Source organism: Bactrocera oleae, chromosome 2 (assembly GCF_042242935.1).
Source record: "Bactrocera oleae isolate idBacOlea1 chromosome 2, idBacOlea1, whole genome shotgun sequence".
Lineage (NCBI taxonomy): Eukaryota > Metazoa > Arthropoda > Insecta > Diptera > Tephritidae > Bactrocera > Bactrocera oleae.
This window is the reverse complement of record NC_091536.1, coordinates 94,354,795-94,374,974: the sequence shown is the minus strand read 5'-3', so window position 1 is coordinate 94,374,974 and position 20,180 is coordinate 94,354,795. Positions and strand designations below refer to the sequence as shown.

The 20,180-nt window shown below is 33.3% G+C and overlaps 1 protein-coding gene and 1 long non-coding RNA gene across 2 annotated transcripts in view; one reads left to right on the top strand and one right to left on the bottom strand.

Moving 5' to 3' along the window:
* LOC138855861 (uncharacterized) overlaps positions 1–19,514 on the top strand; it is a 129,469-nt gene extending 109,955 nt beyond the window's left edge. Inside the window, exon 3 of the long non-coding RNA XR_011394986.1 lies at positions 19,252–19,514. This is a non-coding gene — a long non-coding RNA (uncharacterized lncRNA). The remainder of the gene's footprint in view (positions 1–19,251) is intronic.
* Dop1R2 (dopamine receptor 2) overlaps positions 1–20,180 on the bottom strand; it is a 92,958-nt gene that overhangs the window by 48,807 nt on the left and 23,971 nt on the right. The gene's annotated exons all lie outside the window — the stretch shown is intronic.

Sequence of the window (20,180 nt, the reverse complement as noted above, 5' to 3'; positions counted from 1 at the left end):
TGAAATTAACTCATTTATTACCTTGAAGCAAGAATTAAATATATATACATATATATGTATACTTTCTATATCTATTTCTTTGAAATAAGTTAACATACCGGTTTGCATTTAGTTATTGTTAACAATACACCATTAGTTCTGATTTGCCGCAAAAAACAGTGGAAGGAAAAGTTTGTTATTTCTAAAAGCGTGAAGTGAACATACAGACATACAGCAACACATTTACATAGCAAATATAGTATATATGTATATAAGATGCGCCTTCAACGCTTTGACTGAAACTTAAGTCACACGAGCACTCTCGGCGGGAACATTAATTCATTAAATAAACTTTGTTTAGTCAAGAATTGCTTGAGTCAATATGAGATAAAAATAAACACAATGACACAAACACACATTTGAGCAGATTTGTGCTTGAAAGCAGCTAATAGATAGTATATAAATCTCCTCAACTTTAATTAGTATCAGTTTCACAAATTCGACACACATACAAAAACACCTAAAACAAGTTCGATTAATCAATTAACTGTATTAACGCGTACACCGAATTCCCTAGTCCCTGGCCGCTTGACACTCTTCGAAGGCGTGAAATGAATACTTTAAAAGCTATTTATGCCGCCGAAAGTGCCAGCTTATTTATTAGCGTTAATCTGCTGAAGCCAGATTGCTTTTGTAATATACTCGTATACACGCATATCAAAATAACAGCGCCGAAGGAATTGCTATGGCATTAGGCATTTGACATTCAAAGCCTATTAAAATGCATCAAATGTCTTTATGGCCATATTTTATTCATCGCTCGTTGGTATTATTTTCGCTAATAAAGTAATTTTCCACAGCAATGAAAACATATACACATATATACATGCATATACAGTTACATTGTTTGTTATGTAAACAGTGATTTTGATTGCGGAACTACTCGCTCCACAAATCGCACTCAATCAAAGTAAAGTGAAAATTCTTCAAAAGTCTCCAGGCTGATATTAAAACCCCGTTCCTTACCCAGCTTTCGACTTTTGCAGAACAACCGTGTAGAGCTGATTTCTGTCGAAATTACTTCCACTTCGTCGCACAGCCGAACTGCGTCAACGGGAATTCGACTGTTTTGGGTAATATGTATAATTTTAATTTATGAGCCGTAATTTTGCCACAAAAATAATTATGTTTCTCACCGAAATGAATCCCTTGAGGCAACTCATAAAGCCGTTACGTTGAACGTCTTTTAAATGTGAAACGCTAACGCGGCGCTTGGCGAGCAGCAGTCAGCAAGATACGCAAGCGAAAAGCGCAAATCGCGCACAAAGCACAAAGTGTTACAAAGTAACTGTAATAGCAGTGTGAAAGAGGAATATACAGTGTATTGGTAAAGTTTACGTGTAATTGTTTATAAATTATCTTACCGGATGTTAGTTATAGTAGCTGTTTCGAAGAGCACGTGGTAGAAGTGTTGATATTAATTTTGATTTTCTCGCCTTTTTGAGATCAAGTATCTCGGAACGCAGGTTTATAATCCGAAATAATTTTCCACTACAGATATCACTGCTATTATGACTAAAGACCAACGAAGCAACAGATACCTAAAATCACAAAAGTAGAACTCTAGTAGTAATCACCACTAAAGACTCCCGGAACAACATGAGAAACCATATGAAATATATTGAAGACACACCATTTTATTTTTTATCAACACCTTCCTTGACTCTCTTCTAAAAGTTGGATCTTTTCTCTTGAGGATATAGAACTCGCAATCGTCAGAAAGTTGTTTCCATATTTTGTTATAAATTCAATAAATTTGTTTCAGAATTAACATTTTTTCTAGTTCATTCATATTAAAAAGTAATATTTTCAATTTTTAATCCTAAAAATCTTGGATAAAAAAATGAAAATTAAAATTTTACTCCCAACATTGGGGATTAAAAATAAATGTTTTTTCAGTTAGAAAATTCGTAATCCTGTCTATAACCTAGTTCAGAACAATCCAATGACAAAAATTAATATTTTGGATACAAAATTGCCTTTACTCGATTTTGGGTGTGACACTTCTTTAAATAATTTTGGAGGATCGAACTGAAGGATTTTACTCTATGTAAAGTATTAAACTAAATCAGTAATACTTATCTAACCATTGGGCAATCGAATTATGAATGTTTTTTTAGTGGAATATAAGTGAACTCAGGTAAGTCAGGTAAGCCAGTTAAGTGTTTGTCTTTGCTAAAAGCTGGTTGTTTTCATGTAAGATATTAGAATTATAAAAAACCATTCTAGTGTGAAATTTTGAAAAAAAAAATCTTTTTATTTTTTGCATATTGCATTGGTTGTTCGTAACTTAAAAAATACCACACGAAGATTTTGAATCAATATTACAAATTTTTTTTTGGAGTTACAGGTTTTAAAGTCCAGCCGGTCCTTTTATATATAAATACACATTTAAAAATTCAAAGCAATTGATTCAGTAGTTGTTTTTTTTTAATTCACAAAAATTCCTTATTTTACAAAATAATAGACAGTAGAACAAAAATTGATTTCGTTAGTGAATTTTTAAAAAAAATCTAAGAGTAAGTAAAAAAATGCATAAAAAATATTTTATTTATAATATGATATTTCCAAATTTCCATCAATTTTTACGGTAACTGTACAAAGTCAAAGTAATAATACGCAACCACACAAACACACAAGTTTGTGGACGAGAATGTATACATATAGACATATATGTATGCATATAATGCAAATCACGTAAGCACACTGATTCACATGTTGACATATTCGCAATAAAAATACCACACACACCAGCCAAGCTTCAGCACAAGTAGCGCTCATCTTTTATGTAGGCACGTATGTGTGCGCTTTTATATGCCACCACATATCGGCATAGCCATTTATCTTAAAGCCGCCCTTGAGGGAATTGTCAGCAACAGCGACAGCATTTAAGGCTAAATACCCATTTAAGCGATTTTAAAGACATTACAATAAATGTCCTCCCGCCTACTCCCCTACTGCCTGGATACAGGATAGTATAGAATACGCAAAAAAAACATAAGCACACATACATTTATAAAAAATAATATCCATGCCTTTGTGGGCTAAGCAGTCAGCCACGAAGCAAATGAGATTTTTTTCTTTCAGTTCAAATTCCATTTTCTTGTAATTTAGTTTTAACTGTCGACACGCAAAGGCGCTGAAACAAAGGCGATATCTTGGTAAGGCAATATACATAAGTAAATATGTGTATATCAGCGTATATATATTTTCAAAAAAAAAAAACAAGAAAAAAGAGGATTAAAGAAAAGTTGTAGCTGTGTGAAAGTTGTATGTGTGTTTATATGCATGTGCGCAGTGACAATAGCAAAACAATACAAATGATAACAAAAAAAAACATAAGCACACCATCGCCTGCGCAGAACACAATGCATTGATTGCTCTGCTTTAGCAATAATTGCTGCATAAATATTCATGCAACTATTCCCAGAAGAAATCAATGAATTCCTAACCGAAATCAGATACTGCGATAATACAATAATCTCACAAAGGAATGCTGATAAAATACATTCATAAATAAGCAATAAAAATGCCTACAATAAGAGATGTTCTGAGGACTGTTTGTGCTATATCAGCCAGAAGAAAAATAAACTGATATTTCTATGATGATATATATATCAAAATATTTGATAATAATACGAGTAGATTGGCCAAGCGAGATAGTATAGACAAAAAGCTTTAGTGCGGTGGCAAGAAAAATAATAAAAAAAAACTGTATTTGCCTTTTAATATTCTGTGATTTTATCTCTTTTGAATATACTAAATAATATACTCTTATGTGACCATCATATTTTGAGGTAGGCAGTAAAATATGTGAGCTTTGGCATTGTGATACATCGATTAATAAGTAATGTCGCATGAATCTGAATTTTTTTAATTTTTGAAATGTTCTAGTAGAACATAGACGGATATCATCTCATTTAATTATGAGCCAAAACTATGTACGAATGTCCTTAAATCATAAAGAATTTTCTAAATCGCAGTGTCCAACACCTTCTATCGAAGATATACTTACATATTATACATATATGTACATATTAGATATTATATATATATATACTATATTATATTACATATTAGATATGTTTTAGGCAGCAAGAAAATCAAATAAACCATACTGAGTAGCTAATAAATAAAATACTAAACTTTTTCGAATATTTTATCATCAAACTCAAACCCTCTTTCACTTGCCTCTGGCTAATTCTTTGTTTTTTTAGCTTAAAAATATATAACTACTCTCATTTTTGTACTCATCTATATGCAAATTAGAGAAAGACAAATAGACAATAGACGTTCAACCGGGCGTATGAGTAATGTGCCAGCAAGTGGTTACACTGAAATTTAAATTTTATACACCCTTTTTATAGCCACTGTTTGTATGTGTGTCTGTATACGTATATTATAAATCAACGTCAACTCATTTGCTTTAAATGTTTATTCACTCAAGTGTATAATCATATTTGAATGGCTTTCATTGCACCCTGAGGTTGCTATGTGGAATACATACTTGCATGCTTATATACATAATATTTCATTGATTTTATTCATACATACATACATGTATTGTATTTTTAGAAAGCTTGATTTGAGCGAAGCATCTTATCGATTGTTTTGCCATATACATTGCTCTATGGTATTGGAAAAGTTTGAAACTTTCAATTGGTTATAAATTTGGAACGACCACTTACTTAATAATTTGATGCTTTCATTTGCTTATATCTTTTTCTTAATTTAGGGCAATACGGTTTGATGCAAATACCTGAAAAGATAAAAAAATAAGTTCAACTTTTTGAACATTTTAAAATTATATTAAATTATATTATATATTTTTATACTCTCGCAACCTGTTGCTACAGAGTATAATAGTTTTGTTCACCTAACGGTTGTTTGTATCACCTAAAATTAATCGAGTTAGATATAGGGTTATATATATATAAATGATCAGGATGAAGAGACGAGTTGAAATCCGGGTGACTGTCTGTCCGTCCGTCCGTCTGTCCGTCCGTCCGTGCAAGCTCTAACTTGAGTAAAAATTGAGATATCTTTATGAAACTTGGTAGACATGTTTCATGGTACCGTGAGACGGTTGGTATTGCAGATGGGCGTAATCGGACCACTGCCACGCCCACAAAACGCCATTAATCAAAAACAAATAACTTGCCATAACTAAGCTCCGCAATAAGATACAAGACTGTTATTTGGTACACAGGATCACATTAGGGAGGGGCATCTGCAGTTAAAATTTTTTTTTAAAAAGTGGGCGTGGTCCCGCCTCTAATAGGTTTAATGTGCCTAAACCGCTAATGCTATAATAACAAAATTCACTGGAAGCAAATGTTTTTAGCACTTCTATTGACGGTGTGAAAATAGTTGAAATCGGGTGGCAACTCCGCCCACTCCCCATATAACGGTACTGTTAAAAACTACTAAAAGCGCGATAAATCAAGCACTAAACACGCCAGAGACATTAAATTTTATCTCTGAGATGGTATAAGATGACTTTATAGGAACCGCGTTCAAAATTAGACAGTGGGCGTGGCACAGCCCACTTTTAGGTGAAAACCCATATCTTGAGATCTGCTTCTCCGATTTCAACCAAATTCGGTGCGTAACGTTCTATTCATGTTTCTATGTCATAGTGCGAAAATGGGCGAAATCGGATTACAACCACGCTTACTTCCCATGTAACACCATTTTTAATTCCATCTGATTCTTTCACTTTCCACTATGCAAATCAGGTAACAATGATTATATCGGGGTAAAACTTTGCGTGAATAATGCAATTAAAGTATGCCACCTTGCGGCCAAAAATTGTCTAAATCGAACCAAAACTGTTCAAACCCCTAAGTACTAAATATGTGGACCCCAGTGCCTATAGTTGACCTTCTACCGAAAATATCAGTCAATCCACAAAGAAATCTCAAACGAGTATACCATTTGACTTTGCGAGAGTATAAAATGTTCGGTTACATCCGAACTTAGCCCTTCCTTACTTGTTATAAATTGTTTATATAACCAAATCAACCCAAGTAAGAAAGGGTAAATGGTCCGATCTGAACATTTTGTTTAGAGATTGTAGCGATACTTCGATTAATAATCAATGCCAAATAAAAAAGTTGTTCAAACAAGAACTTCATTTTGAGCGATCAGTTTGTATGACAGCTGCTTGGGAAGGAAAGGATGTGTGAAATCCGGGAAAATTGTTCAAAAAGTGGGAGATTAGTATGCGTATATTTAGACAGACTGACAGACAAATGGACATGGCTAAATCGACTTAGCACGCCACGCTGACCATTTATATATAAACTTTATAGGATCTTTGATGTTTCCTTCCAGCTGTTGCAAATTTAATATAATTTAAATGCTAGAAGAATGTTTTAAAATTAGCACGGCAATGGTGTACTTGTCCCACGGTCATTTACAAAAACTAAAAGTAACTCAACTCCGCTTATATCAAAGCAACGCTGCCATAAACCAAAGACGTACACATCGCATTAATCAATGTTACCACTTCGGTAGTGATTTTTTTGAATTATAGTATACATGTTGTTGTTACAAATATTGTTACATGAAGTCGCATGCACGTGCACATTAGCATTAGAATTAGAAATTATGATGGTAGTGGTGCGCTGCTTAAAATGCACGTCCAGTCTATTAGGTGGCGCATAACCTCAATTCAACTCAATTCGGAACGACACCAACATAACCAACCGCTACCGGCGTTGCCGCGGCTGCTTGTGTTGGCACCACCAACGGATGCTACACCGCATGACAACAACCACAGGCTGACATAGAAAACATTTCAGCGGCGAAGTGCGAGTATTTATGCGCTGCGTCATATGCCAATTTCAATGCAATTTCAACATTTTAGCCATTTCGCCGCTGTTGTTAAACGCGCTGTTATCCTGTCCGAAGCGGCAACAAATTGATGCGGACAATTTGCTGGCATCATGCCATGTCTCATTTAATGTGCGCCAGCAACGCCATGCCACGTGCGTGTGTGTTTGTGGTATGTGTAAGTGTCCACCAATTTGATTGCTCGTGCAAATTGCATTTTGCATTCACGAGCTGGCAATAAACAGGCGTACGTGTCGCCTTTCATATCGATTAGCAGAAATTTAACAGTAAATATTCTTTTCTCTTTTTTGTAACGTTTATTTTTGGAAAAAATTGCTGGAAAGCTTTTAAACTTTCAGATTCCGTATACCATATTACCGAGAATTTCAGTTTTCAATTGGTACTAATTGTCACAACAATGGGAGAGCATTACCAACAACATAATAATACAACAATAATGAAGGGCATATGGCAAATGTAAACTGGAAAGTATAGTAAATATATTCTCTGATAAGTTTTCAGAAAGTTGTATGCTCCGCTGAAGGAAACTTAAATTAATTTAAGGGACATTATTTTGCCGGAAATTTAATTTCTGATTTTCTTGTAAAAATATGCAACTTTTGAATTCATAAAATCCTTTTGTGGTGTTTGTGTCTTATAAAAATTTCTCAAGATGAATTTAAATGAAATTTAAGGAATAATATATAATAATAAGTGGATTTTTGAGCTCATGGAAAATTAACTAACTTTAACAAAGTGCCGTCAAAGTTAGGTTGAATAGTTAGTTTAAAGGGTTTTTCTTTAGAATATTTTACTATTATAAATTGGCTTTAATCGATACTAATCGAAGAATCTGCGGATTTATTGTAATCTAACAACATTGACGTAAGTATTACTTAAACTGAAATTAGAAGGCTATAAGAAATGCTACATATTAATAATTTCTGTCAAAATTTTGTCATTATTGTTGTCAAATTTTGTATACATTTTCATACTTTTAAAAGTTTCTTATAGTACCGAAATAATACCACACTCGAAACTCCTAAATTTGTCAAATATGTTTGTCCATGTAAGCTATTTCCATTTATATTTCCGTTTCACTAATGTCAAATTCAATGACAGTCATGTTCAAAGCTGTCAAACACTTTCCCAAATTCAAAATTTTTAAAACAGTTCGATATAAAATGACCATATACATTTTTTGTGTTTTTTTGCCACAAACGACACAAGAACAAATGCTATTGCGACTTTACGACACATTTTAGCAGAAGTTGGATTCAAATTTGGCTCGCGAACAATTCGGCGTCGATTAGTGAACGGTTATCTACTATGGCGTAAAGAGAGAAATTATCTGCTTCTATGAAAGGTCCACATACAGAAGAGATAAGCTTTTACCGCTGAACAAATTGGTGCGGTCCCACTGGAGAAAAAAAATGGCGAAATATTTTATTCAATGATGAAGTTAAGATTAAACTGTTTGGAAATTATTTTAAAATAATTATTTTATGAAAATACACCAAATGGCGTGAGTGTGTTTCTTTTGAGAAGCGGTTTGCCCACTGATTTGGATAAAGGACACAATAACCGTCGTTGAGTATGGGGACATTTTGCAAAGCGATATGCTGAAGAAAAAATGCCCCCGAGATTATGTTATCAACAATTTAAAGAACCGAAACACATATCGAGGTTGGTATCTGAGTGGTTCAGGAATGCAAATATGATCTGTATACAATGGTCTGATCAATCTACTGCTTTCAACCCAATTGAGAGCTTGTGGAGTGACTTTAAGGGGTGATTGGTAGCCTTTTAATTTCAAAATAAGTAGCAATTGTGGCAGAACTAAAAGAAGCCGCATTGGAAACCTGCCAAAAGTTAATGCACTCTATGCCAGCGCCAATTATTGGGTATAAAAGTCCATTCTGCCATTCCCATATTTTCATTAAAAGTTAAATCAAGGCTTTTATTAAATCTATTTATTAGCTATCAATCACCTCCTAATCGATAATGACCGAAAGTAGCAAAGTTTATTTCTTAGTTGACCACCTGCGGAGACACAATATAGTTGATGGCCTCAGGAAATTGAAGAAAAATGTAACTTTGGTATAACTTTATTTTCTGAAATTGCCTGCGAAGTTGCTTATTTTGACAACACCGTATTGCGGTGCAACGCAGTGTGTTGTTGTTTATGTGTTATTATTTGTAGGTTTCTCAGTACAAGTTTTGCAAACAACAAAAAGGCCAAAAGACTTACCGAATTCTCACTTTGTCAACAAAACGCTTCGGTTACCTTTGGCCAAATAAGTTTGCTACAGACAAATAGGCTGACGTACTTACTCGTGAAACAAATACGTGGAGAGCGTGATTTCACATACTCAGATTTATACAGTGTTGAACGTAATAATGGAAACGTGTTCCTTTTTTAAACGAAATTTATATATTAAGATTCATTGAAGTAAAAAATGAAACCAAATATTTGTCACAAACTGGATGGTTATGTAGAGAGACGTTATTTGTCCTTGTAGGTGTCTTTTAGGTAAGGTAAAGAGTTTCATAAGTAAGCAAGTAAAGAAGCGCTAAGTGCGGGTGTAACCAAACATATCTATCATATTCTTGCAATTGGCTAGGATCAAAACCTCCAGGTGTTGGAATGGATTGTAATCAAATGTGTATCTTATTAACTTATTTTATATAGACTCAATTAGTTTTATAAATATATTTTACTTCCCGTTAGCGAAAATTATATTAAAATCATCCTTAGTAGAGACATATCTGATATGAGCTCAATCCAAGAGGCTGAATTTAATATATTAAAGATGTGAGATTTGTACCAAGATCCAGATCAATTGCATTCATATTCAGCGCTAAACTACTTAATTTCATAAAAATATCACACATTTTGACCAACCTAAGTAAACGGCTTAAAGTCTTGTGGGAAATTAGAGATCACTATATAGAGTATACTGGGGGCTAATATATTTTCAAGCTATTTATAAATATATATCTCTCACACTTGCCTACCTATTAGTCATATGGTTTATTAGAATATCGAAAATAATGATTGGTAATAAGAGTCGGAGTAATTCGTTGATCAATTTCATATACTTTCGGCATTAAACCAAAGTATGTCGAAAGTGGGACTAAGGACACACTATTTGTGCAAATTTTTATCCCGATGGTGGTTGATTTGCGTACTGTAAGTGAAAGAATCAGATAGAATTAAAATTTTACTTTTACAAAGTTTTTAGCCCATTTGTGTCCCTGACTAGTGCGAGCTTAAGTACCGAATAACCATTTTGTATCTTAATTTTTATGTGTCAGATTCCGCAATTGCGTACATCACAATATCTAAATTTTTACTCAACTTATTGCTTGCTCGAACGGACGGAAACACGGAAGGACAGATCGCTTTTCTTTATATATTATATATATACTCGTATATAACTCGATATGTATCTCGATTAGATTTAAGTGATACAATCAACCGTTAGGTGAACAAAGAGTATAAAAATAGCTTCATAATTTCCTATAGTAACAGACTGTTATAGACATATCAATGATTGAGTAATTTAAAATTTTTCTCTGTTTCTATTAGTCCAAATCATTACCCAATTGAGGGATTACATTTGAAGAGCCTACATAACACATCCTTCTTAAGCAAAAACGAAAGAACATAGAGACAGTTAAGAGCACTAGATTAGAGAAAAACACAAAAATGTCTCAAAAAACAATGATGAGAATGGAAGTGTTATTCAATATAAAGACTAGCTATGCAAAATGAAGAATAATACAATACTTTTGAAGTTTGTGAAACAAGGATGAATTTTCTGAATAAGTTTAAAATCCCTGATAATTTGAGAGGAGCGCTTCAAATTATTCAGCTTTGAGTTTGCGGTTGATGACCTGTATGATCTAGACTATATTTTTAAAACGCACAATTAATTTGAAGCACTAACGCAGAAACGCTTTTGCTGTAAGCTTTTACAAACCTCAAACTTTCACGTCTAAAAGCTTCGTAAAAGCTGTGCAAGTCACTTCTATTCTGCATACCGACACTGTAGATATAATATTTAAAATAGTTTCCAACTGAAACTGAAAACTTTTGCGATTTGAAACCCCGGAATATAGACACGTATGGTAACAACTTCCTCCTATCATAACCTATGTACGATGACATATGTGTACAAAAATGGCGACAATAACAGCAAACAAGTTGAAACGTTTCTGACCCTGTTAGTGATGGTGTGACCTGCTGTGCTTGCCAGTGGCGATGATTGGCACATTCGGTTACCACAAAAACGACAAGCTAAGTCCACAGGAGGTGGACTGTCAAGTGTGTAGCAGCGCAATGGTGCATGTGTGAGTATAGTTAACGTTAGGTGACGCCTAATTGGAAAACTGGCACAATTAACTTAACTGAACTGGCACGTAAAATATCACACAATTTATTTTGGTGGCAATACAAATTTCATGTTTGTTGTTGTTTTCATTGTTAACGTTGTCATCTGAAAAATGATGAAATAATTGCTCGGAAATTGTGCTTGTTGGCTATGAGTTATGCCTAGGTTTTCATGGTAATATTAGATGATAAGGTAGAGAGTGTTTGCAAGATCTAAAAAATAGCTCTCAAACTGCGACGAGTCATTAAAATACGTTAATGCCCCAATAAACGATTTGTCATATTTAGCCAGTGTGCATAATTGTCGTCATTTTATAAGGGTATATTTGCTATACTCTTTGTTCGCTGATCTCTCTCATTTTGTTCTGAACTTAATTCCAGATCCAGATTAATTTTTTTATTTTTTCTTTTAGTTTTCCTTATTTTTTACAACAAGTTGTTAAATATTGACTGAAAGTTTATATGATTTGTTTAATTTTTTCGGAAAGATTTTACAAAGATTATGAGTGACTTGGTTCCTGGACCAACAAACAAATCTAAAAAATTTCAAAGGGGAATACACCTTACGAAAAATTTAAATTTCTTTGATTAATTTAATTTTATTATTAAAAAAATTTTTTATCGAGGTTGCCACTTAGGGTTTCAATATTAAATCTTTGTCAAATAACAAATTGATTTTGATTGATCTGTTTGTATGACAGCTATATACCATAGTGCTACGATATCGATGGTTCCGACAAATGAGCAGCTTATGTATGAATATTTAATTCTGTAGAAACCATAAGTCACAACCAAATGAAATTTTTGGCTCCATCTTCGTGTACTCGGACTAGTATTACCCTTAATTATATATTATATACCATAAACATAAGCATGTGCACACTAGAATAATTTATGCATCCCAGCTTGCACTTGTCCGCCATAGTGACAACATTCATGTCAGCTGACAAAAACATTACAGAAATTCGAAAATGCAGCAACAAAAAATGCGTAGAAAAAGTATAAAATTTATTACCACTATTATTTCAGCAGTTGTCTGCAATTGTGGTTCATTGAAATTTTGGTTTGTCTGAAAACGCAATTAAACATGCAGTGGAGTGATCACAGCAATTACAACTTCGGGCAGCAAAAAACGAAAATCGAAGCAAAAACAAAGCAAGCTAAGAGCAATAAAATTTTAATATGACACAGTTGCATATGCTGGCGAACTACATACATAAGAACATATGTGTATAAGAATGTGTGTTTGTGTCCCTGCATACATTGTAGAAAGCAGTAGCAACAATAACAATAACAGCAATGAAATGCAGCTGACTTGTAAATTGTATGCGAAAATATTTGAATTACATCGAAAGTTACATTGGCGCTTCAAGCTTCAAGGGAACACCGCAGTTTTTGTCGTTTGCATACATTTGCATGTGTGTATACATATGTGTGTGTGACAGTATGAAAATGAGGGCACCATGTAAGCGCATAGCTCGAGTGAAGGGGACATTTGTAATTTGACTCAAAAGTGAAGCAGTTGGCAGCAATAATTTTTTATTGGCTTACATTTGGCTTTGAGGGTGCAGCTTTTACATTAGTGAGTGGAGTAAAGTTGCGCAAAAAGACGTGAATCAGTGTAAGTGTGTGTGTGTGCAGTTAGGATTACAGTTCTGCAACTCTGCATACAAATTTAATTAAAACACTTTACCGCTTTTGCAACGATTTTAATCTAATAAATAAATATTCAATTTTTTCGAATATAATATTATATGTACGATATATGCTTACTGTAAAATCATAGGTTCTGTAATATTTAAATATTGTTAAATTATAATTAATACGTTTAACTTTTTCGTGACTTCAGAACTTATGTATCTCTCGTTAGGATAATTTTTCACCAAAATCTTTCTGTAAGCATTTGTAGAATAAATATTTTGTGTCATTGTAGGCAACGTTTTTTGTCTACATAATCTATTTTCACGTTTTGCTTTTAAAAGTTTACATTTTTAACAGATTTTTATTATCGGATACTAATATAAAAATCTGCAACCAATCTACCTAGTCTCCTTTTTTGGGCGCTAAAAGTTATTTTCTTAGAATTTGTTAATTTAGAAAGAACAATCTTAAAATACACATAGCGTTTTATAATTTTCTCATATTGAGTTTCTCATTACTTATCTGTTTTAAAGCCAAAAGACCTTATCTCAATCTTTAGACGACGTTTTTGGAAGTCTATCTCTAATACTCTGTGCACGATTTCGAAATTCTGTGTTCACCAAAACATTGTGCTTATCGTGCTCCCCATGGACACACTTTTAGTACTTACTAAAATTTTAGTTTTTCGTAAATTGAAATATAAGGAAAATTTTATCAAATTATATAATACTAAGTTATCATATTCACTTATGATTTTCAAAGAAAATTTTTTTTTTGCATATACGTATATGAAATGTGCATGTATTGGAAAATATTCTCCAAAAATTTTAATTTGATCCAACAAATAACTTCGGCGATATGACTTAAAATTTTCACACAACCTTTTTAGGTACATTTGTCATGTAATGTTCGAAGAAATAAAAATTTTAATAATAATTTCGATTTTTAAGCCTTTCTGATGTGTAAAGTCTAAAGTCAAAATTTTGACTATTCTTCGATCGTTTCCTGTATTCATCTATTTGAGATAATTTTAAGCGGAAACAGCTTTTTACCGCCAGACACCTGGTTTCACAGACCCTCCTGGAGATTGACCACGGGCACAAATTTTTTTTAAGCTTCCAACGTTGTAAAAATAGATTTTACACAATCCGTGCAATGTTCAATTTGCAAATAACTGAAAATGTTTGAGTCAGACAATTTGGCTTGAAATACAGTTTGCAGGAATCATGCTTGATGCATACCCAATAATATTTTCTAATACAAAATCATCAGATGTGATATTTTTCATTTAAACGTTTAAAAGTCATAATAAGTCGGTTTTTAATCGAGTTTCGTTTTAAAGTTAATTTAACTTATTTTTCAAGTAATTTGATTGCAACCAAACAACTTTCACCATAAATATCCATTTAAAGCTAAATTTAGTATTGTTGCACAAATTCAGCAAAGTCTAGTCACTTTGAATGTGCTGCAAGCATTTGCTTTATTAAATTTCTGCGAAAAAATTTAATTTTTGTACCAAACGGGCATGCAAAACAGTTCTGATTAAAAATAAGTTCATTCGAAAATTTCTTTGAGCAAAACGTTTGTATGTATGCATGTATGTGTTTGCATGCTAAAACGGTCTGGTAAAAATGAATGCGTTGAGTTTCAAAGTACACGCCGTTGGTTTTTACACACACTCATACCCACATGGTTATATTTGTTTGTTTACCCACATTTATAAAAATATGCATTTGTATGTGCAAACAACATACATGTGTACATATGTGTTACACATATACTTACAAATTTGCTGCAGGATGTTTGCTATTTCAAAGCGAGAAATCATTTTCCATACATACACACACACACACAAGCCGATTGGCTTTGCATTTCACTTTTTCACTCTTTGTTTAGTTTTCAGAAAACAAGAAAAAATAGAACGAATATGAAATGAAATCATCATGATTGCAATTGTTTTCGCACAAAACTAGAAACAACAAGGGGAGGCATGCAGAAAAAAGATGAAGCCAACTGATACTTAGATCAACAGTTGAAGCATAAAATCCGCAGCTCCTGGCTGCAACCACGCACTCCGAAGGGCTTAACGCTGGCATCGTGCAGCCTACCCTTGAGCGTGCCAATCGCGCGACTTTTTCTATGTAGACAAGAATTTCGCACGCACAACGCTGCAAACTGGCTTAAATGTAAATAAAAATACACACACACATATACATGCACAAACTTAGCTATCTACATAGGCCCTTTTTTGTGTGGTTCGGCCGCGTCCACCAGCTGGCAAGCGCGCTAATCTGTCACCCTCTCCGCGTGCCTCACATAGTTATCAGCGACATTCCCTGAATTACTTCTTCTTCTGAGTCCTTCTATTTTATTTTGCGATTTTTTATTTATTTTTTTTTTGTGGCATGCAAACAGTTTGCGTAGACAGAATGCGTTAAATAATGGAATTGCACCGGCCATTTAAGATTATTAGTTTTTTTTTTTTTTTATTATTCTTCTATTTTTTTGCATTCATTGAAGCCTTTTTTTCTGCTTATCCTCTAGCGTAAGCGTATTTCTCTTACTCCCTAGTCATTATTGAATTTCACTCAGATATGCAGACATATTTGTGTTGTGGCTTGTGTGGAACTTAGGTTTAGACCATGCGTTGATGTGAAAATAAATAGTAAAATTAAAGTGAAAGCAATGACTTTAAAGAAAAAAATTGGTTATATTCTTCATTTCATATATTTTTACGCTCTTTCAATTGTATAAATTGCTTAATGTGTGTGTAAAAAGTTTGAAAAAGCACAAAATAGATTAAGTGCATGTGGGTTTTATGTGTCAAATACGGGATCAGAGCATTGTTAAGTCCACAAATTGTTATTTTAGAAAAATATTTTAAGGGATGTACAATAGATTAAAATTCAATTCAAATTCATTCAATTCAAATTGTAAAGCAAATTTGACCAAAAGACATTTTATGTATGTGATATTAAAATGTTTGGAAATGTTTATAGTTATATATAGAAACTTTCTACAAACTGCAATCATAACTTTGATAATTTAGATTGCAAAACATCGTGATACAATTTTAACAAAATGGGTTATTAACACGTTTACCTTCTATGTAGCATTAACTTGCTAAATAATAACATCAGGATTGTATAATTTGGTCATAAGGATGTTATGGTAGATAAGCATTCACATATACTGAAATTGATTGGATTATAGGCGTAGCTTTGCTCAATAAAAATTTTCGTGTCTAACATTTGCAATGCCCGATCTTGGTTGGTTGGCTAGTTGGTTGATTGAAAAGGAAAGAAAAGGAGCACCTGGCCGGACCCGAGCAATAATAAGGCCCAATTGTTCTCCCGAGTTGTAACCTGTTATTAATTCTGTGGATTTGACAATATGTCTGGTTTTTCCCCACCCTAATTGCCAAATATCTGAAGGCTGGGCATTCACAGCGGTTCCGTTGCTGCTTCGCTCCATCTTACTTAAAAGTTGGAGTTGTGTGGTTATTCCACCAACAACACTACCCCAAAATACTTTTGCGATAAACCCTGTATTTCTAGTGTTCCAAGACCTAAGGTGTTTCTCTAGCGTCCATTTGTTCAAGCTACTCCTTCTTACCACTGTCAGAAAACCAGTCGAGTTAAGCCACAACGTTGCCTTATTTCATGACGTGCCTTTTTTATTCCGTCCAGAGAACTTTTCGATCATCTTGAATGATAAAGAGATGGATGGATGCTACGAGGTTGTTAGTAATCCGATGATTACGGGTGAGAACTTCGCTTTTTAGATAATCTGACCAAAACTGAAGTAGCTAGAGTCAAATTTAAGAACCTGGATGGCTAGGGCGTAAACCTGCCGATCGATCTTGGTGAGTAAAGGTCTTGGTGTACAAAACCAGTGAGTAAAATCACTATTCATCAATGTTCCCTTCTGAAAGTATGACCCTATAATGAACTCACCGTGTTGTAGATTTCTACAAAAATGGGGTTAGGTCAAACTAATACTTATAACTGAGAATGGCGCCAAAATTTAAAAGAGGTTTCGAAAGAATAATCGTAAACTAATAGCATAATTGAGTGCATTGACACTTCTGTTACTACCAGAACCTGCAACGAAGTTTTTTGCCTTTTAAAATTAATATTCTTTAAAAGAGGGTGTACAGGGCCATTAAAACATATGTATTATTTTCACTTGATGCTTAAAAGCTCACCACCTAGTACGTAATTTTGAAAAACTATTTTTTGTTGTATATTTAAAAATAACTAACTAAGATTTTTAATCTATATTTCAAAAAGTTTTCAGTGGCAGAGTTTTAACAGTCGTAGGTTATTGTATAAGCAATAACTTACAGATTTAAAATCTTTTTATTTTTATTTTTTTTGTTTTCAATCACGGTGAAGGGCTAAATTATTGCAGCAGTGGATGACTTTGTGACTATCAAATCGGACAATGGCGACTAACTCGTTAAAATTAATTAATTTTTCTCTTAAATTTTCGTATATTAAAACTCTGCGATTATGTATAAACACATATATTCCCAAAATTTTAAAACATTATGGTTTTTTCTTTAAAAAATTTCTAAAAATAACCTTCTTTTTAAAAGGTCACAACAGGTGTACTCATTAAAATTTGTGAGTGCTGTTGTTAAAAGCTCATTAGAAATACATGATCAACAGCTGCTATGTTCCCAAAAACTTTTCAAAAGCTTAGTTAAGCCTTTTATGAAGAAAGCGAGTTCAAAATGTAATTCGTGCATAAAAAATTCATCACCTTCGATATTTGACTAGAAAACCTGACAATATACGCATTTGAATAAAGTGCTCCGTTCGATTAATGCATAATTAGCACTACACGCTTATTAAAAGCTGCCAAAAACTTTGTAATTAAATGCAAAACAGAAAATTGTTAATAACAAAAGTTGCCGAACACATGCTCAAGCTTCCTCAACACCCATCATTTATTCATGACATAAGCGAGTGGACTGCATTTGCGATTGTTCATAAATACAAAAATGTGTGTAGCACAAAATATGAGGCTTTCAATTGAAAAAAAAAAAAATTAAAATATATATCAAATGAAATGAAGCGAAGAAAAGAAAATAAATTGAAGAAAAAATCAAATAAATCGGATAACAAATCGATGACAATGAAATGCTTTTAAACAAACACACGTACTCCAGAGGCAGCGGCAAATTCGTCATGCGACTGCGGCGAAAGACACAAGGCGCACAAACACAATTTCTACACATTAAACACATACACAAATATATAAATGAACATTTACGTGCGTGCAACACTCAGTCCTCGGTGTCTACATTTGTATGGCGGCAGTTGTGATTCAAGTGTTCGGTGTCGATATTGAAAGGCGTCGATAATGAGGTTGCTCATACGCCCCGGTGCTGCAACAAGCACTGCAAATGCACAGTTGTGCATTCTCTATGGCACAAGTGCACGTGCGCCCAGTTGCATATGTTATATATATACATACTTTTTATATACATATTATATATGCTTTATATACATACTTTTTATAGACACATATGTTTATACATATAAATCGTATATCTTTAATACCTGCTGCAGTCAGTGTTGTTGTTGTCGCATTGAGCGCTTGAATGTATTGCCATTGAAAGTGTGCTGCTCTGCTCAACTTGACTTGACTGGGTTTGGCTTGTGCAGAACGTCAAAGAGTAGCCGTAACTGATGTTCCGGCTGCAATCACTCTCCACCACACACATTACTTTACACTTACATACATTGCTACAAACACGTTAAGATTTTTTATTTATATATCTATATGGGCGTTTGTGTATTGTCACAGCTCAGTTGCCATTATCCACGAAGTACACTTCAATTCTCTGTAGAATACTTATCTGCTCGCATTTATACGCCTACATACGCATACAAACGCTTTCAATGTCGTTTGCCATTTGAGTGATCTCACTTGTGCTGTGGCAGTTGCAGCTTCCACGTCTTTATGTTATTGTTGTAGTAGTGCATATCTATCAAATAATTTGTTTGTATTTCTTTTAAAATCTACACACGTGTGACTGCACAAATATGATGTTTCTTTAGCGAAGGATAAAGATTTATAAATTTCAGTTGGGCTTATGAAAAATTTATCCGATTGTGAGTATCATATAATATTATATACTTAGTATATAATTTTTAGACACTATGCTAAAGTTCAGGGACATACGTTTCTCTTAAGACAATAAAAAAATGGAATTTGTTCAGTTCCCCAGTAAAGTCCTTACAATCTAACAATCTTCTTCTAATACTAAAAAATTAAAGTTTTAATATAATATAATCACTCTATAAACTCGCAAATTTTTCTTTCAGATTTGTTGAGCAGTGGAATTAGCATTTATACAGAGAGATGGAATAATTAAAAAAAAAACTATGCGAAGCAGAAATACACCTATTATAAACTGGGCTTTTCGGTTTATGCAAAAAAAAAGTGGGAAAGAGAGAGATGCAACTCATAAAAATAATTTTAAAACCGTTTTTCTTAAGACGATGTTTCCAGATTCGGCAAACTTCTTAAATACATTTGTCAGGTAGTGATCTAAGGAAGATTTTTGCTAATAAATTTCGAATTTTGAGCCACTCTGTACTGTAAACTTTCAGAAAAAAAAAATCTTGCTTTGTTAGGAGCCGCCAGGCCACTTTTTTGTTGGTCAATCAACTACGGAATCTAGAAAGTCCAAAATTTTTCAGAATGAATCACCAATTAATAAAGTACACTAAGTTCTGTAAATGTACGGGTTTTTATCAATTTATTAAATAAAATATCGCCTCAATTTCGTTGAGCACAAAAATGAGATGGATATAACCACCTAAGTTGGACAATTAAACTGTCGGTGCTAGTAAGCTACGCATAACTGCTGAAAGAAATATTTGTAGTGTCTTTTTATTTAACATAAATTTTTATTGCTAAGAAAAGTAAATTATTGCTGATAAAAAGAAAAAAATATGAAATAAGCAATTTGTTGTTTGAACAGAGTTTTTGAAACATGCAAATCATGACTGGCTCTAATTTAAGCAACTATTTTGAACCACTTTTTTCTTTTTGTCCGACTTCCTACCACTTATGACTCGCCAAAGATAGGTTTATAAGGTCATTTGAAAAGAATTTAGCGGAACGGAGAATTGACTTGATGTACCCTCTTAAAAAGTAGTCTAAAGAAATTACAGTAAGTGACATACTTAAGTGATCAATAGAAATGCTGAACTTTCGAAGTGGTTCAACCAACAAAGAATTAGAAGTT